Raw genomic sequence first — 6,407 nt, 5'->3', positions numbered from 1 at the left:
GTCATCAGAAAAAAAAATGCAGCAGTTTGGGGTTCGCAACGAGATCGCCAAAATAACAAACAACACTGCTCTTGAAACAACACTGCTCTTGAAAAGCATGTGAATCCAGTCTGAAAATTTCTAGCTTTTTTTCAATCTGACTAAAGTACTTGATCTTCTAAACGAAGATCTGAGAACGACCCATTCACATTCGTCTTCTGTATATTTTGGATTTCCAAGATTGCTATTTTTATTTTCGCAAATCTATTTTTGTTTGAACCAATCAGACAACTTGTTCGAATGTCAAAGAGTAAGAAAAAATTGCAGATAATCCAGGGCTCGAACCCGTGACCTCTCGCTTACAGAGCAAGTGCGCTACCGCCTGAGCTAACCGGCTATCTGACATCTTTCGACATAAAAATTGTTGATATCAAATACCAAGGCTTTTTAAAGCTTGCAGAATGTTGTAAGTTAACTTTTGATTGGCTAGCGGAAGGGTTGTCAGAACGAGGCCATCAATAGTTCGTTGTCAGATCCTATGCGTAGCGTAATAGGAGATGTACTTTAGTCAGATTGAGCTTTTTTTCTACCTGTAAACTGACAAATTGATAATCGACGAATGAATTATAAACTCGATGGATGCTAATTAACACTAATTAAAGCAAATTAAGTGGGATCTTTATATTAATGCACGATTTCTTCTTATTAAACAATTATTTATACATGTATATCAGTATATAACATTTTATTACAGATATCATAATAATATTTGAAGTACTTTTTTCTCTTAAATGATTTTTTGTTCAAGTGTCCGAGTTGACAAGAATTGTAAAAATTTCGTTGGCCGAGGAAATAAAAATAGATTTGAAACATCTTCAACCTCCATCAAGCATTTACGAAAATAAATTATACGATATTGATTGATAATATTGTAAACTCAATTCGGCGAAACTACATTTTGTTTGACCTTGAAATTTTAATAAATTATACATGTCAAATGTTAAATATAAGTAAGTTACTGCTGCTAAAATTAAATCTGTCGCTAAAATACTGAAAACGTACTGAATATCATTGATTTTCAAATTTTAAAAAATGGCGGAATGAAAACTTCCGTATTTACGCAAATTGACTCAACAACGGCATAAATAAAGAGTGTTTCTGCCCAGTGGCCGGTTACTGCCGACGGCCGGCCAGACCCGAACCCGCTCTATTTTCCTTCTTCTTTCAATATGAAATACCTTTGGAGGGTCATGTTCTTCAAACCTGGATAAAAATTGAACTTGAAAGGACAGAGACAAACGAAATTGAGATTGTAGCAGTTAAAACTTCATATTACACGAAATACAAAAACATGCTGCGATTCAACTAATTTGAATTTACCCTTGTAACAAGGTAACCTACCTCCTTAAAACTTTGCATTGGCGTCTGTTGATAAATGGCGTGTTTTTAATAAGGGGACATAACTGTGTAATCTTGCTATCGGCATAATTTGTAGGTAAGTATCTCTTTCTTTAATAAATGCTCATGTTTAAGACAATACTTTGTCTGGTAGCACTTGTGCAAATGATATTATTAAGAAAGTTAATTCAAGACTTAAGTTCTTATACAGGCAAAATAATGGCCCAGTTGTTCAAAACTTTCGTTAAATTTAACGAAGGTTTTGAACAACTGGGCCAATGTCTTAGACTTTAACATGAGAAAGACTCTGTGTAATTAATGCTCTTATACAATGCTTGTTTGACTATGCCTGTTCTGCATGGTATAATGGTTTGTGTGAAACCCTTAAAATTTAAGCGTCAGGTTACGCAGAATAAAGACGTCAGATTTATACTGAATGTGCCTGCTAGGACTTCGCTCACAAATTTAGATTTTCAGAAGCTTGGTATTCTAAGAATTGAAGATCGGGTCAAACAATTGAGCCTTAATCATGTGCATAAGATATACTTTTGTAAATGTCCGAAATATTTAAGTGAACATTTCACTAAGAAATCAGACATGCATACATACAGTACAAGGAAAAACAGTTTTAATTTTTATGTGCCATACGTAAATTCGGTTACAGCCGATACTTTTTATTATAACAGTATTTTAGTATGGAATTCACTTCCTGAGAGAGTGCAATCTATTAGAGGACAGCACAGGTTTAAAAGGGAAGTAAAAAGATACTTGCTTAGTAAATACTGATATAAACATGGTTAAAACAATATGAAATGTTTATGGTTTTAAGTAAAACTTGTGTTTTAAGTTGGTACTTTAACCATTTCAGTCTAATATAACTGGATTTTCTACCGAAATTATGGTGCAGTTTCCTGTTTAATTTGTTAGTCCCCTACTGGTTGAAAACCAGTTTCGGGGACTATAGGAATGCACTTTTCCGTCATTCCGTCCGTCCGTCTGTCCGTCCGTCCGTCCGTCCGTCCGCAATTTCGTGTCCGGTCCATAACTCTGTCATCCATGAAGGGATTTTAATATTACTTGGCACAAATGTTCCCCATGATGAGACGACGTGTCATGCGCAAAACCCGGACCCCTAGCTCAAAGGTCAAGGTCACAATTGGAGGTCAAAGGTCAACAGGGCTTTTTTCCTGTCCGGTCCACAACTCTCCCATCCTTGAAGGGATTTTAGTATTACTTGGCACAAATGTTCCCCATGATGAGATGATGTGTCATGCGCAAATCCCGGACCCCTAGCTCAAAGGTCAAGGTCACAATTGGAGGTCAAAGGTCAACAGGGCTTTTTTCCTGTCCGGTCCATAACTCTCCCATCCATGAAGAGATTTTAATATTACTTGGCACAAATGTTTCCCATGAGGAGACGACGTGTCATGCGCAAAACCTGGACCCCTAGCTTAAAGGTCAAGGTCACAATTGGAGGTCAAAGGTCAACAAGGCTTTTTTCCTGTCCGGTCCATAACTCTCCCATCTATGAAGGGATTTTAATATTACTTGGCAGAAATGTACCTCATAATAAGACGATGTGTCATGCACAACTTTCAGACCCCTAGCTCAAAGGTCAAGGTCACACTAAACAGTCAAATGTTAACATAGCATGAACAGGGTCTGTTTCGTGTCCGGTCCATAACTCTGACATTCATTAAGGGATTTTAATATCACTTAGCACAAGTGTTCCCCATGATGAGACGACGTGTCATGCGCAAATCCCGGACCCCTAGCTCAAAGGTCAAGGTCACAATTGGGGGTCAAAGGTCAACAGAGTTTTTTTCCTGACCCGTCCATAACTGTGCCATCCATGAAGGGATTTTAATATTACTTGGCACAAATGTTTCCCATGATGAGACGACGTGTCATGCGCAACACCCAGTACCCTAGCTTAAAGGTCAAGGTCACACTTTGAGATCAAAGGTCAAGAGGATTTTTTTTCCTGTCCGGTCTATAACTTTGTCATGCAAAGCAGGATTTAGATATCAGTTGGCACAAATATTCCCCTGGATGAGACAACATGTCATGCGCAAGAACCAGGTCCCTAGGTCTAAGGTCAAGGTCATATTTAGAGGTCAAAGGTCAAATTCAAGAATGACTTTGTACGGAACATTTCTTCTTCATGCATGGAGGGATTTTGATGTAACTTGGAACAAATGTTCACCACCATGAGGCACCCTTGTTTTTAGAATTACGTCCCTTTGTTGTTACTATAAATAGATTTTATTGTAACTTTTTTATTACTGGCGGTAGAGAAAAATCGAGACCACTTTTCTGTGGTACAGCATGCATGTTACATCCAATTTTTAGGTGTATTTTGACCTATCTCTACCTGGTAAAGGGTTTCTTGTGGACTTATATTATATAGATTTTTTTTTTTTTTTTTTAAAGGTTAATTTCCCTTTGTTGTTACTATAAATAACTTACATGATAACATTTTTATAATCAGCCAAAAAAATTCAATATGAAAACAACTGTGGGTTTTTATATATGCACATTTTAATCCAAGTGTGTTGTTATAGCATATTGTATATGTAGTACAATATTGTTTATACATCATTGACAGATATCAGTTCATTATGTTATACTGCAGTAGAGAAAATTAGGTGCCTTCCAGTAGGGGACTTTGTATTGCATGGCAATACTTCATTCACTTGTTTTATTAGCCTTGAATTTCAATTATGCTGCCGTCTTGACCTTGTCCTTCACCTATTTGTTCTCTGTTGTCTGTTTGTATGTGTAAATGTATATGTTTGATAGACCCAGACATGGACCCCATTGGAAATGTCTTTTTTGACTTTCATGGGCTTTCCAAGCAAAATGTCTAGTTACTACTTACAGTCTACAGAATTAGTTTAAATTTAAAAATAAGAAATTAACTAAAATTAGACTGGTATGGTAAAAGGTACATATTATAGTCTTAACTTCTTGGTGATACTTATTTATTTTAGACTAGGGGTATTGCGATATTTCTGTGATATGTGCTATGTATGTTGTTTTTTTATCTGTATATGTAATGTTGTATGATGGATTTTTTTGCTAAAATAAATCTATCTAAAATAAATATATCTAAATCTATTGTACTCCAATCATTCCTCTACTCCAAATATCCGGGTTTGTTCGGTGAAATTGTCAGATGGCTTTAAAACGCACCGTTTTGTCTTGTAGAAATTCCAGTTTTGTCCACCAAACTTTTATTTGTATTCCAATTATTCAGGAGAGTAATGTACGTATATTTCAACCTTGTTGACTCTGCTTTTGTATGAAATGACTTAAATTGCACCATTTTGTCTTGTATATTTTCAGTATATTACTTTAGGGAAGGACCCACGACCCCCGCCTCTTCTTGTACTTCATTTATTTAGGCGAGTAGTGTGTACATTTCAACCTGATATATATTTAGGGGGACAAAATTACCAAAAACGAGTTGACCAAAATGGGGACGAGTTGACCAAATTTTATCATGAGGGGGACGAAATGACCAATTTTAGGGGCCGAAATGACCAAATCGGGGACGAGTTGATTAGTGGACGTGTTGACTTGATACCAAGACCCGTACGTGAACCAAACTACTGTCTGTAACAATTATTCGAGGGAGTTTCGTGTATATTTCAACCTGATTTGTTCTGACATTTTTCTGAAGTAACTTAAAATGCATCCGATTTTGTCTTGTAGATTTTCAAAACATAATGTCTCGGGAAGGACCATTAATAAAGCCATAGCCCTACCTGTGCTACAATGACCATTCGTTAATACAGTTTATTTGATTGGATATTTATATCCTATTTATTGAAAACCGCGAAATTTAGCGTCACTTAGTTCTTGTTTCTTTGTTGTGTCACGTCGTACTTCAAAATTAAAGTAGAAGTGAAGGAACTAATAAAAATATGGATATTTTAGTAGTGGAAATTTTAGACAAAAAAACTATCATAGTGTTATACTAACAGTTTCATAAAGACAATAGGCCCTTTTGGAGGTCTATAAGAACAAGTTAAAACAGTGTCTAATGTGACTTTTCAGCGTAATATTATGCTGTGTTGAAAAATAACTATTTTCATATTGTGTTACAAACAGTGTAGAATACTTCAGTAAATAAACTGTCTCTTAGAGAGATTACTAGAAGGCCAATAGCAACTGGACTAAGAAAGTAAAAAAAAAAAATCATAAAATGATGAACGAGCAGGGATTGGAGCAGGTATTGATTCAGACAGAAGGTTCGGGTGAAAAAGACAGCGGTAAAGGAGTCGAAAACATACGTCGTTAACTTCGAATGCATGGTAAATATGTGAAAACAAATCCTATTGCGACCCTCTAATTGTGCACGCATCGAATGGTACACATGGATTCATTTTAAATTCGTTTAAATATTTAATTCAAGCGCACCTACTTTAGCCCTATAAATGCGGCAAGCCTCGTTAACCTCGTTACCGCCCACTGCGCAGGTGCCATCGGGACAGATATTTCTATTCGATTCGTAAACACATGATTGATATTATTAATATACTGTTTTAGATTAAGGGCATATTAGAATCAAAATAATGTATAGCAAAATCGTATTTTACCTAAATTAATACACTTAAAATCGGTTGTACGTCGCAAGAATAATCCACTTGGGCTACGCCTTCGTGAAATTATTCCGCGGACGTATAACCTCTTTACGTGTGTTAATAACGTTTTTCTACACATTATTTCTTAAATATACACTTTTATTTTATGCTAACTGATGAAATACTGTGTTCTATCAGTGCGATATAATCCATATCATTCACTGCATATCACTCACTGTCTGCTTATACACTGTGTATAAATTTTAAATTATTTGCTTAAAACATTGTTACAAGACGAAAATTGTAGTCGCACTTGGTCCTTTATAGTATATTTCTCGATTCAAATTATTTTACTTAATGAGAATTTCATAACGTTATGCAGCAAAATATAAAATAAAATGGAACTTTATGTCGTGTGCGTCTTTCTAATGTCACAGCACG

Source organism: Mercenaria mercenaria, chromosome 5 (assembly GCF_021730395.1).
Source record: "Mercenaria mercenaria strain notata chromosome 5, MADL_Memer_1, whole genome shotgun sequence".
Lineage (NCBI taxonomy): Eukaryota > Metazoa > Mollusca > Bivalvia > Venerida > Veneridae > Mercenaria > Mercenaria mercenaria.
Note: the sequence above shows the minus strand (reverse complement) of the source record.